General features: G+C 43.5%; 1 protein-coding gene across 2 annotated transcripts in view; it reads left to right on the forward strand.

Annotated features, from left to right (window-relative positions):
* Positions 1-1202: 1202 nt before the first annotated feature.
* The window catches only part of SLC23A2 (solute carrier family 23 (ascorbic acid transporter), member 2), a 130082-nt gene continuing 118463 nt past the window's right edge, over positions 1203-12821 (forward strand). For both annotated transcript variants that reach the window (XM_011941031.1, XM_011941033.1), the window contains exon 1: positions 1203-1333. The gene's annotated coding sequence lies outside the window, so the exon portion shown is untranslated. The remainder of the gene's footprint in view (positions 1334-12821) is intronic.

Genomic DNA, 12821 nt, shown 5'->3' on the forward strand with positions numbered 1-12821 from the left:
GAGAGCAAATCACTTTTTTTGCTTTTGTTTTGAGATGGGGTGTTGCTCTGTTGCCCAAGTAGGACTGCAGTGGCACAGTCACAGCTCACTGCAGCCTTGACCTCCTGGGCTCAAGGAATCCTCCTGCCTCAGCCTCCTGAGTAGCTGCGACTACAGGTGTGTGCCACCGCGACGAGATTTTTTTTTTTTCCTTTTTTGTTTTAGAGATGAGGTTTCACTATGTTGCCCAGGCTGGTCTTGAACTCCTGGCCTCAAGTGATCCTCCCATCCCAGCCTCCCTACAGTTGTGAATAACTGCCTGGCCCCAAATTGCTATTTATTTGTTTATTTATTTGAGACAGAGTCTCACTCTGTCAGCCAAGCTGGAGTGCAGTTGCACAATCACAGCTCACTGCAACCTCAACCTCCTGGGCTCAGGTGATCCTCCACCTTTCACTCTCCTGAGTAGCTGGGATTACAGGTACGCGACACCATACCTGGCTTGTGTGTGTGTGTGTGTGTGTGTGTGTGTGTTTTGTAGAGACCACCCTGTTGCTCAGGCTGGTCTCGAACGCCTGGGCTTAAGTGACCTACCTGCCTTGGCCTACCAAAGTGCTGGGGTTACAGGTATGAGCCATTGTGCCTGGCTGAAAATTGTTTTTTTTATAGGTGTTCTAAAATACTATCTTTCAAAATACTTTTTAGAAATGGAGAGTGGATTGTTTTTTTTTTTTTTAGACAGAGTCTCGCTCTGTCACCCAGGCTGGAGTGCAGTGGCACCATCTTGGCTCACTGCAAGCTCTGCCTCCCAGGTTCACGCCATTCTCCTGTCTCAGCCTCCTGAGTAGCTGGGACTATAGGCACCCGCCACCACGCCCGGCTAATTTTTTGTATTTTTAGTAGAGACGGGGTTTCACTGTGTTAGCCAGGATGGTCTCGATCTCCTGACCTCGTGATCCACCTGCCTCGGCCTCCCAAAGTGCTGAGAGTACAGGCGTGAGCCACCGAGCTTGGCTGGAGAGTGGATTTTTAAAGAACTGAAGGTGCAGTTTGTGACCCTGCCTAGGGATAGGCTGGGGTCTCGGAGGCAGTCCATAAAAATGAAGAAGTAATAATAGAGCACATTCTAGGATTGAACATGACTGGGTGAAAAATAGACTCCATTCATGCAGAGTGCCTCCTGCTAGGTTTGTTATTATTTTAAGTTTACCATTTGCTTTTCTCCAGCTAGGTCTTGACTCCACTAACGGGGACTTCCCATACGGCTTTGAACTTGGACCTTGGCGCATAAGCAAATGTAACTCAGCGACTTGTAATGGAAAGCATATGGACAGGTCTACACCACATCACTTAGGTGCGTGTAAAACACAACCTCTGGTTGTGTTTCCTTTTCTTTTCTTACTTTTTCTGAAACATGGTCTTGCTGTGTCACCCAGGCTGGAGTGCAGTGGCACGATCGTGGCTCGTGGCAGCCTTGGCCTGCTGGGCTTATGTGATCCTTCTACCTCAGCTTCCCAAGTAGCTGGGACTACAGACATGAGCCACAGTGCCTGGCTAATTTAAAATTTTTTTTTTTTTGTAGCGATGGGGTCTCACTATGTTATCTAGGCTGGTTTCTAACTCCTGGGCTCAAGTGATGCCCCTGCCTCTGCCCCCCAAAGTGCTGGGGATATAGGCATGAGCCACCATGCCTGGCTAGTTATGCTTCGTGGTAGAATTGGGCGGGCAGCTCTGTAGCATTAGAACCCTTTTGTACTTGACCTTACCTTTGTATGTTTTTTACATGTTGAGAACAGTCTAAATGCACAGCTTTTGGAGTAATGAATTGTTAGGTTAATGCTAATGATAAGGTAATGGACTTCTTTAGGCCAAATTCAACGTAAGTAGATTAAACTAGAAAATAAACAGGCACAGTCTTGCCACTTATATTAATTACAAAGTAGGAGGTAGATATTTTCAGTTTTCTTTCATGCTTTTGACTTTATCAGCACAACAGCAAAAATTTGTTGAATACCTCCTGCTCTTGGGGCCCTCCATGAGGTTTATACATGAGGACCCTGGAGTGGAAAGAGATTTAAGAATTGTTTCCTCGCCCCTTTTTAAGCATTCTCTGCAGTTTAATTAATGAGACTAACCACATGTGCATTACTAAGGAGCATTCTTTTTTTCTTCCTTCTGCTGTTTCCCTTATCCCCAAAGCTTGATGAACATTTTGAGTATTTTTAATTTTGTGCTATTATAAGCAATAGTGCAATCAGATTTCTTCTTGGGGAAAACATCTTAGCAGTAATAGTGATGGGCACAGTGCATGACCTTTTAAAAATTTGATATATATTGATAAATTATCCTGCAGAAAAGCCGCAAGTATTTCACATCTGCTGATACATTCTCTCAGATGCTCTGCTTCTGGGTGTGGTGGTGCCCACCTATAGTCCCAGCTACTCTGGAGACTGAAACAGGAGGATCACTTGAGCCCAGGAGTTCAAGGATTTAGTGAGCTCTGATTGTGCCAGCGCACTCTAGCCGGGATGGCAGAGTGAGACCCTGCCTCAAGAAAAAAAAAAAGGATGCTGTCAGATACATTGACTTGTTAAAACTAAATTTGTTCAGTATGGTGGATGTAAAATGTTATGTCAGTATTTTAAAAAATTTTATGTGCAGTAAAATTTACTTTCTGTGTACACTTATAAGAAGCTTTACAAATACTTAGAGGGGATCATTCCTTTTAAAAAATTTTTTAAGACTTCTAATAAAGGCTGGGCGTTTTGGCTTACATCTGTAATCCCAGCACTTTGGGAAGCTGAGGTGGGCAGATCACCTGAGGTCCGGAGTTCGAGACCAGCCTGTACAACATGGAGAAACCCTGTCTAAAATACAAAAAATTAGCCGGGCGTGGTGGCGCATACCTGTAATCCCAGTAACTTGGGAGGCTGAGGTCGGAGAATTGCTTGAACCTGGGAGGCGGGAGATTGCAGTGAGCTGAGATTGCGCCATTATACTCCAGCCTGGGTAACAAGAGGGAAACTGTCTCAAAACAAAACAACAAAAAACCAAAAAAACACTTTTAATAAAGAAGTCTCTACTTACTACTAAAAACAAAACAAGGCTGGGCATAGTGGCTTACACCTGTAAACCCAGCACTCTGGGAGGCCAAGGCGGGCAGATCACGAGGTCAGGGGTTCAAGACCAGCCTGGCCAACATGGCTGGTGAAACCCCATATCTACTAAAAATACAAAAATTAGCCAGGCATGGTGGCGCACACCTGTATTGCTAGCTACTCTGGAGGCTGAGGCAGGAGAATTGCATGAACTCGGGAGGCAGGGGTTGCAGTGAGCCGAGATCGTGCCACTACACTCCAGCCTGGATGACAGAGCTGGACTCAGTCTCAAAAAATAAAACAAAAAAAACAAAAAAAAAAAAAAGAAAAGAAAAATATACGTCCCGACATTTTTAATGATTTACCTTGTCAAGCCTATTTACTTATTTCTGAAGGAAGAGGACACCTGGCTCTTTTCTTAGAGGTCACCTTTAATTCTAGGTCTTTCTTTGAAATCACTCCCTTAGTTCATCCTTTTTTCTCATTGGCACTTTCACCGTCACAGTTGCCAAGGTCCTTTCCCTTGGATTAACACAATAGCTTCTTGATCTCCATTTTGATCCCCATTATCCTGTGGTGGACGACTGCTCTCCTTGCTTGCCCAGAAACTCATGTTTCATGAAGCCGTTCTGTGTTGATGTTTGCCTTTCAAGGCTACTTTGACTCCACAAAGGTTTTTCTTCCTTTGCTTCCCTGCCCTCTGACCTCCAGGTGCTGGGGTTAGGCTGTTGTGTTCAGCGCCAAAAGCCCATCATTTGCCACCCATCTCTGGACCTCCCTGGTGGCATCCGTCTCGGGATTCCTGCCATCTTTCAAGGCTGACCCTAATCTCACTTCGTAAGAGTCATTTCTGACAACTTCCAGCCTGGAGTTCCAATGTCCCTGAGCTCTCCTGCCCAGTTTGATGGTTGTATGTGTTTTCTCTAATTTGCTAGGTGTCTGGGCTGTACCATCAGGTGGGAAAGAGCCTCAGCATAATGTGTCTCCATCTCCTTGCTCCAGCCCACCAAGGGCAGTCAGGGATCTAGTTGGATGGTTGGTGTCATTCCATTTGCCTTGAGGTGATCAGTACAGATCCTGAAATGTTACGCCCTTACTAAACTGAGAAAAGAGGAGGTTTGCTCATACCTTTCATTTTCGTCACTAATATCATACAGGTGACCGTTTAGTGCCTGGCTTTCATAGCTGAGAACACCCACTTTGCTTGGTGCCTGAAGCCTGCAGACTGGCTGCCTGGTTCTGGTTGAAGGGTATTTTAGCATTTGCTAGAACCACCACAGATGCTGCAGGACTCAGATATAAACTGGATCAAAAGTTTTGAGCAGTGAAGAGAATTTTCTATTTTATTGGTGCCTGATTTCCAAGAAGCCTTGTATCGGGAAATCCTGATATTTTTGGTTTAGAGTCTTTGTGCTGTTGACGTCAGTGTCTCACTTTCTCATTACCAGACATGTTGTATAAAATGCTGCGTTGCTTATGGTTTGATCAGTAGCAACAAGATAATTAAATATTTACTGGAGAAATTGGGCGGTTTCACAAACCTATGTAAACACTGATGGTGATTACAGAGCTTACATAAGAAGGTAAGGAAGGAAGATGGAACAGTTGTGTAACAGTTACTATGAAAGAGATTCCAAGCAAATTAGAACAAGTCTGGCCTTTTCAACTGGTTTTTTGAAAAATCAACATGTTAGTGTTGGATTAAGACCAGCTGTTTATAAATTGTCTAAGTTGTTTGCTGATTTTTCTGTATGGCATTAAAAAAAAATCAATACATTTGTCCCGTAACTTCTAACGATAATCCTTTTTAAATACACATATTGTTTTGTTTTAGGTTTGCCGTAAACTGGAACTTGCAGATCAATAGCAATAAAGCCTTTCTGGATTTGAGTAGTGTTTACCTTTGGATGGGCCCTGTGTTTTACTTAGATTTCTTGTACTGGTTCTGGGCTTTCCTCAAAGAGCCCCTGCCTCCAGCCCTTCTGACCTTTCGTCTTGCGCTTCTCGTTAGCACAAGATTTCTGCTTCTGGATTTCTGCTTTGGTGTCTTTTATATCTGCCTCCTTCCCTTGTCTCAGTTCTGTGTGTGGAAAATTAGGTTATGACACCTGCTCCCCATCATGTCATCTACCCAGCTGACTGTGTAGGATATTAACGATAGGGTTGGCTTTGATGTTTGGATAAAGATGGCCATGTCTTTGTGTGTGTTTGTGTGTGTGTGTGGTTGTGTGTGTAAAATCAAACTATCAAAAGTTTACACATTCATAGGATGTGGTCTTATCATGATTACCCTGGTTGTGTGTTCTGAAATAGCGTTTTCTCTTTCCCTGGTATCCACATTTTTTAGACTAGCAGTACCTAATACCATTATAATGGAAGTCACATATGTAATTTTGAGATAGCTATGTTAAAGGAAAACAAGAACAATTAATTTTAGTAATATATTTTATAAGCCGATATATTGAAAACAATTCAGTGCAATCAGTATAAAATTATTGAGTTATTTACATTCTTTTTTATTTTCATGGCAACCCTTTAAAGTCTATTGTATATGTTACATTCATAGCACATACCAGTTGGACCAACACGTTTGAGATGCTCAGTAGCCACCTGGGGCTGGTGGCTCGCACATTGGATAGCACAGTTTAAAACCCACATTGCTTTATTTACCAGCGAGCAATATGTTTTCAACTTCCAAGCTCTTGGAGTTTTCAGTATTTCATAATGTAAGCCCCTTCTATTTCAGCGACTATGTAGTAATACATACTCACACTTGAACGATGCTACTAAAGCTTCCCCTTCCTCACCTTTTTTCCTTTCAAATTTAGATTTTCAGTTGCCTGGAAAATGCATATGAACCAGTTCAACAAGTAAATTGATCTCCCCTGCCGCCCCCTACCTCAGTCTATAGGTATATTTTTCTTTTTTACCCAAGAATCACAAATATGTTCTATAGCTTATAATTCTTTTTTAAATTTCTTTTTGAGACAGGGTCTCCCTCTGTTATCCAGGCTGGAGTGTGGTGGTATGATTATCGCTCATTGAGATGGAGTCTCACTCAGTCACCCAGGGTATAGTGCAGTGGCAGTCTTGGGTCACTTTAACCTCTGCCTCCCAGGTTCAAGCAATTCTCCTGCCCCAGCCTCCTGAGTAGCTGGAATTACAGGCGCATGCCACCACGCCCAGCTAATTTTTGTATTCTTAGTAGAGACGGTGTTTTTCTATGTTGGCCACACTGGTCTGCAACTCCTGACCTCAAGTGATCTGCCTGCCTTGGCCTCCCAAAGTGCTGGGATTACAGGCCTGAGCCACCGCGCCCAGCCAAGGGTGATGTTTCCTCTTCAGCTTTCCTAGTAGCTGGGACTACAAGCACGCACCACCACACCTGGCTAATTTTTTGTAGAAACGGGGTTTTGCTGTGTTACCCAGGCTGATCTCGAACTTCTGGGCTCAAGCGATATGCCTGCCTTGGCCTCCCAAAGTACTGGGATTACAAATGTGAGCCACTGGGTCCAACCAGTTTGTAATTTTGACAAATTAAAGTTTGGTTGCAATGAATGAGTCTCATTTCTTTTTCAAATAAAGAAGATCTAGGAAATGTGAAGAAGTATGATAACTAATATTAGATAAAAATAGCCCTTGAAAGAGTTGAGATCCAAGAATAAAAAGGATTTAAGGAAAATCAGGACTCCCTGAACACAGTAGGTTTACCGAATATGAAGACCGCTTACCTTTTGACCACACCTTTGGTTTTCTAAGTTACTCAGGTGCCATCAGCATGCCCTTAGGAATGAGAAATTTAGCTTCCTGGTTACCAGGAAACTCTAACCTTCCCAGCACTCTCTCCAGGAGCACACTGACTGTATCAATAGGGTGTTTTTTCTCAGCACTGCTGTTGACTGCCAGAATTTCTCTTCTAGTTTGTCTAACCCATATATTTATTTCAGTGTTGTCCTTAGATAATGGCTTAGGCTTCTAAGAATTATGAAAGTGACATATGTACGCTGTAGAAAAATAAGGGGAAAAAACCGCATATAATTCCATCATCTGAGATAATAATTTACTATTTTGGTATTTTCCTTTCTTTTTTTCTCTTCTTTTCCCTTCTCTTCTACTCTTCTCTTCCTTCCTTTTTTTCTTGTCTTCTTCTTCTTCTTCTTCTTCTTCTTTTTTTTCTTCTTCTTCTTCTTCTTCTTTTTTTTTTTTAATTTGAGACAGAATCTTGCTCTCATCACCCAGGCTGGGGTGCAGTGGTGCGATCTTGGCTCACTGCAACTCTACCTCCAGGGTGCAGGGGATCCTCCTGCCTCAGCCTCCTGAGTAGCTGGGACTGCAGGAATGTGCTACCACACCTGGCTAATTGTTTGGTGTCCCTTTGTTTTCTGCATGTGTGCACACACTGAAATGGGATTATCAGGTTTGTTTTGTAAACCTGCCTTTTTCTCAGTTTAATAATGCACTCCATACGTTGCCATGTCAGTCACCCATGTTTTAATCTCTGAAATATGCTCATGTAAGAATGTGTCCACAATTGTACCAACCAGTCCTCTATTTTAGGCATTAATATTTTCCTGTCTGATTTTGGATTACTCTAAGCATTATTTTAATGAACACTCACAAAATGAAAAATTTAAGCCTGTTTTAATTATTTTGCTAGGATGAATTTCTTAAGAGTAAAATTGTTAGGTCAAAGGCTATGTGTATTTTTAGAGCCTTTGGTGATGTTAGATTACCATCTAAAAATGTTATGGCTGGGTGCAGTGGCTCACACCTATAATCCCAGCACTTTGGGAGGCTGATGTGGTCGGATTGCTTGAGCCCAGGAGTTCCAAGACCAGCCAGGGCAACATGGCGAGACCCCAGCTCTACAAAAAATAGAAAAATTAGCATGTGCCTGCAATCCCAGCTACTTGGGAGGCTGAGGCGGGAGGATCACCTGAGCCCAGGGAGGTCAAGGCTGCAGTGAGTCATGATTGTACCACTGCACTCCAGCTTGAGTGACAGAGTGAGACCCTATCTCAAAAAAAAAATAAAAAAGTTAGGGCAATTATTACTCCACTAGCAGTATATCCAAAGTGCTTGCATGCTAAAGGAATGTTAAAAATTATTTAGTAAATTTATAGTTTGTTGTGTAAATTATAAATGATATATTTTATTTTTGCCTTTTTGATTTTTTGCTTTTTATTTGAGACAGAGTCTTACTGTGTCACCCAGGCTGGAGTGCAGTGGCACTATCTCGGCTCACCGCAACCTCTGCCTCCTGGGTTCAAGTGATTCTGGTGCCTCAGCCTCAGGAGTAGCTGAGGCTACAGGTATGTGCCATCATGCCTGGCTAATATTTGTATTTTTAGTAGAGATGGGATTTCACCATGCTGGCCAGGCTGGTCTTGAACTCCTGGCCTCAAGTGATCCACCTACCTTGGCCTCCCAAAGTGCTGGAATTATATAAGCGTGAGCTACCGCGCCTGGCCAGATTTTTTTACATTTTTCAATAAGAAAGCTTACATATGGTCATATTCCTGCTGGCAACAGAGAATCATAGTAAAGGAGTTATGGCAGCCTTAGGAATTCTTAGAGCCATGCAGACTACTTTTAAGTGCGTGTGGCTGTGACTAAGGGGTCCTGAAGGCAGCGTGCCAGAGCACCTGTTTTCCTGACCTGGTTGCTTGCTGGATACATTTTTAGGTATATACCCTCCACTTATCTTCTGCTGATCACCATTTAGGAACTGGATAGACCCAGAAAACATGGATCCCTGGCTTCATGAACTTGAGAAAAGCGTAGCTTTGGATAAAGAAGAACATTTGGCATGAATTGTGCTCCTTGCTTTGGGAGAATAGCAAAGAGTGCAGTGAGTGGTTTGGATTTTGAGGGGTGTGGAAAGGATTTGCTGAGGAATTGATATTTATATTCTCCAGGTGTTGCAGTATTTCCAGGTAGAGGGAATAGCAAGCAGGCTGTGTCCTTCAGCCTTAATTCAACTACATTTGTTAGTTTTGAAGCCTTTTTCCTCTTTGCCATCATCTGGCAACTTTTTTTTTTTTTTTTTTTTTGAGACGGAGTCTCGCTCTGTCACCCAGACTGGAGTGCAGTGGCCGGATCTCAGCTCACTGCAAGCTCCACCTCCCGGGTTTACGCCATTCTCCTGCCTCAGCCTCCCGAGTAGCTGGGACTACAGACGCCCGCCACCTCGCCCGGCTAGCTTTTTGTATTTTTTAGTAGAGACGGGGTTTCACTGTGTTAGCCAGGATGGTCTCGATCTCCTGACCTCGTGATCCGCCCGTCTCGGCCTCCCACAGTGCTGGGATTACAGGCTTGAGCCACCGTGCCCGGCGGCAACTTTTTTTGAGAGAGTCTTGCTCTGTCATCCAGGCTGGAGTGCAGGGGTGTGATCTCGGCTCACTTGCAACCTCCGCCTCCCTGGTTCTAAGTGATTTTCCTGCCTCAGCGCCCCCGAGTAGCTGGGATTACAGGTGCATGCCACCACACCTGCCTAATTTTGTATTTTTAGTAGAGATGGGATTTCATCATGTTGGCCAGGCTGATCTCGAACTCCTGACCTCAGATGATCCACCCGCCTTGGCCTCCCAAAGTGCTGGGATTCAGGTGTGAACCACTGTGCCAGGCCATCTAGCAACTTCTTGACCTTTCTTTATGCCCCTTGAATGTTGGCTTCTGGCCTGCCACATTTCTTTCCACTGTGTCTTCCAGCATCATCTCTCATTCGCTGGCTCATCCGGTCATGAGATCTCACTGTCCCTTTACCTTTTGCAGGGAGTTTTACTTCCAGTTTATATCAGCTCTCCCAGGCCCAGTCATCTCCCAGACAGCACTTTGGGATCCTGAGCTGGGAGTGTGTCTACACACCCTGTCCTACCTAGCTCTCATTTCTCCCCTTCATTGGTCCTGGTGCTCCAGCTCTGTGGTACTCTATAGCTTCCTCCTGCTTCCCCAGTCCTTTTTACCTGCTATGGACGCCACAGGAAATTACGTGGCTGCCATCTTACTAAATGGTCTCCTCCCTCTCTGAGCTGCCTCCAGAACTTGTCAAGCTCCCTCAGGCCCTGGTCCTACTATTCTGTTTTATTTTTTTTTTGTTTTGGGCTGGTTGAACTCTGCTGGAGTGAAACCAGACAACAAGGTGACTTTCTCTATTTCACATTATGAGTTCTGGGCTCAGCTGGACTTTGATTTTTTTTTTTTTTTAATAATATCATTTTTCTTCTTCCATAGCTACTTCTGTCCAATCAGATACCCGGCATTTCTGCTCTCAGCCATGACCTCTGCTTCTTAGTTCATTAAGAAAACAAGTGATCAGATAAGCACTCCCCCAACTTCCTGCCCTCCTCTCACCTCATGCTGCCTTGTGTAAGGGCAACTGTCTGCATACATCTCTACCCACAGAGGCTATGAGGCAATCACTGGAGATGGTCTGTGTGTAACTGTCCGAACAAATTCTACAAGTTTTCCTATGAAGGTTACATGAGAACTGCTTTTTGCTCCCTGTGGCATAGAGATTGTCTGGCTGAGGGAGATATGTTTGTGTTTTCATAAAAGACAGTATTTTAGAAGCGATATGACACTTGGAGGGGGTTAAATCATCCCCAAAATTAAATCCCCTCCCAAGATGATAGAACTCATCAATGGCACAGTCAGGGCTGGAATCTCAATCATGTCCTTGGTGGCCTGTCCTTACGTGAAATAAAAACACTTTAGATCAAGGGTGTCCAATCTTTTGGCTTCCCTGGGTCACACATAAAATACACTATCACTAATGATAGCTGATGAGCTTAAAAAAATTGCAAAAAATCTCAAATGTTTTAAGAAAGTTATGAATTTGTGTTGGACTGCATTCACAGCTGTCCTAGGCCAAGGACTGGACAAGCTTGCTTTAAATAGGCACTACTCTGGGGGCTGGAGGTAAAGAGGGCGTCAAACTTATATGTAATTAAAAAAATAGATAGATCAAGTGTGGTGGCTCACACCTGTAATCCCAGCACTTTGGGAGGCCAAGACGGGCAGATCACGAGGTCAGGAGATCGAGACCATCCTGGCTCACAAGGTGAAACCCCGTCTCTACTAAAAATACAAAAAATTAGCCGGGAGTGATGACACGCACTTGTAGGGAGAATTGCTTGAACCTGGGAGGTGGAGGTTGCAGTGAGTCAAGATCATGCCACCTCACTCCAGCCTGGGGGACAAAGCTGGATAGTAGATCTATTTAGTGTGTGCGTGTGTGTGTACTACCACCTACTTAATCACTCTGGAAAATGTTCCCAAATGTTGGTACAAGTAGCTAAAGTTCATTTATTTTAACTACAGTATTTTATTTCATTGATTAAACGTAGCATAACTTACTTAGATATTCTCCTCTTGACATAGCATAATGAACAGAATGATTGTCCTCACCTGGGTGGGTTTCTCGAGGGTGGAGTATGCTAACTGGCCTTGCTGGATCATAGTGCATACACATTTTCAACCAACTAAATATTACCAGTGATTCTCCCAAGTATTTGAACCAATTTTCTTCTCTGGCAACATGATAGAGGAATTCCTGTTTATTCACAGTCTTGCCAATACGTCATATTACTAAACTCTTATTCTAGACTTATCTGATGAATGTGGAATGATAATTGTGTTTTAATAGAGATATGCTATGTGGTTTGTGGATATTCACTAGTTGATGTTTACTAGTTCAAGGTGAATGTTGTTTCCAGGTTTTGGCTAGTATAAATAAAGCCACTAGAGGTCAGGTATGGTAGCTCACAGTTGTAATCCCAGCACTTTGGGAGGCTGAGGTGGGAGGATCACTTGAGCTCAGGAGTTTGAGACCAGCCTGGGCAACATAGCAAGACCTCATCTCTACAAAAACAATGACAGTAAAAAAAAATTAGCTGAGTATGGTAGTACACATCTGTAGTTCTCTCTACTTAGGAGGCTGAGACGGGTGGATTGCTTGAGGTCAGGAGTTTGATGCTACAATGAGCTATGAGCCTGTCACTGTAATCCTGCCTATGTGACAGAGTGAGACCCTATGTCTAAAAATAAAAATAGCTGATATGGTGGCTCATGCCTGTAATCCCAGTGATCCAGAGGCCAAGGTGGGAGGTTTGCTTGAGTCCAGGCAATAGCCTGGGCAACATGATGAAACCTTGTCTCTACAAAAATTAGCCAGGTGTGGTAGCACACACCTGTAGTCCCACCTACTTGGGAGGCTGAGGTCGGGGGAATCACTTGAGCCCAAGAGGTTGAGGCTGTAGTGAGCCATGATTGTACTCAGTGAGAGTGATGGCACTCCAGCCTGGGTAGCAGAGTGAGACCTTGTCTCAAAATAAATAAATAAAAAATAAAGCCATTATTAACATTTATGTACATGTTCTTGTCTGAACATAAGGTTTCATTCAGCCATAGATACCCAGGAGTAGTATTGCTGGGTCTTATGGAAACACGTTTAACTTAATAAGAAATGACCAAATGGTTTTCCAAAGTAGTTGTACCATTTTGCATACCCACTCAAGAGTATGAGGGTTCCAGTAACTTGTCTTTTTTTGTTCTAACCGTTTTAATAGGTATGTCATACACCATTTTTTTTTTTTTTTTGGGATGGAGTTTTGCTCTTGTAGCCCAGGCTAGAATGCAATGGCACAATCTTGGCTCACCGCAACCTCTGCCTCCTGGGTTCAGGTGATTCTTCTGCCTCAGCCTCCTGAGTAGCTGGGATTACAGGCATGTGCTTTTTTTTTT

This window comes from Colobus angolensis, unplaced genomic scaffold (assembly GCF_000951035.1).
Source record: "Colobus angolensis palliatus isolate OR3802 unplaced genomic scaffold, Cang.pa_1.0 Scaffold197, whole genome shotgun sequence".
Taxonomy (NCBI): Eukaryota; Metazoa; Chordata; class Mammalia; order Primates; family Cercopithecidae; genus Colobus; species Colobus angolensis.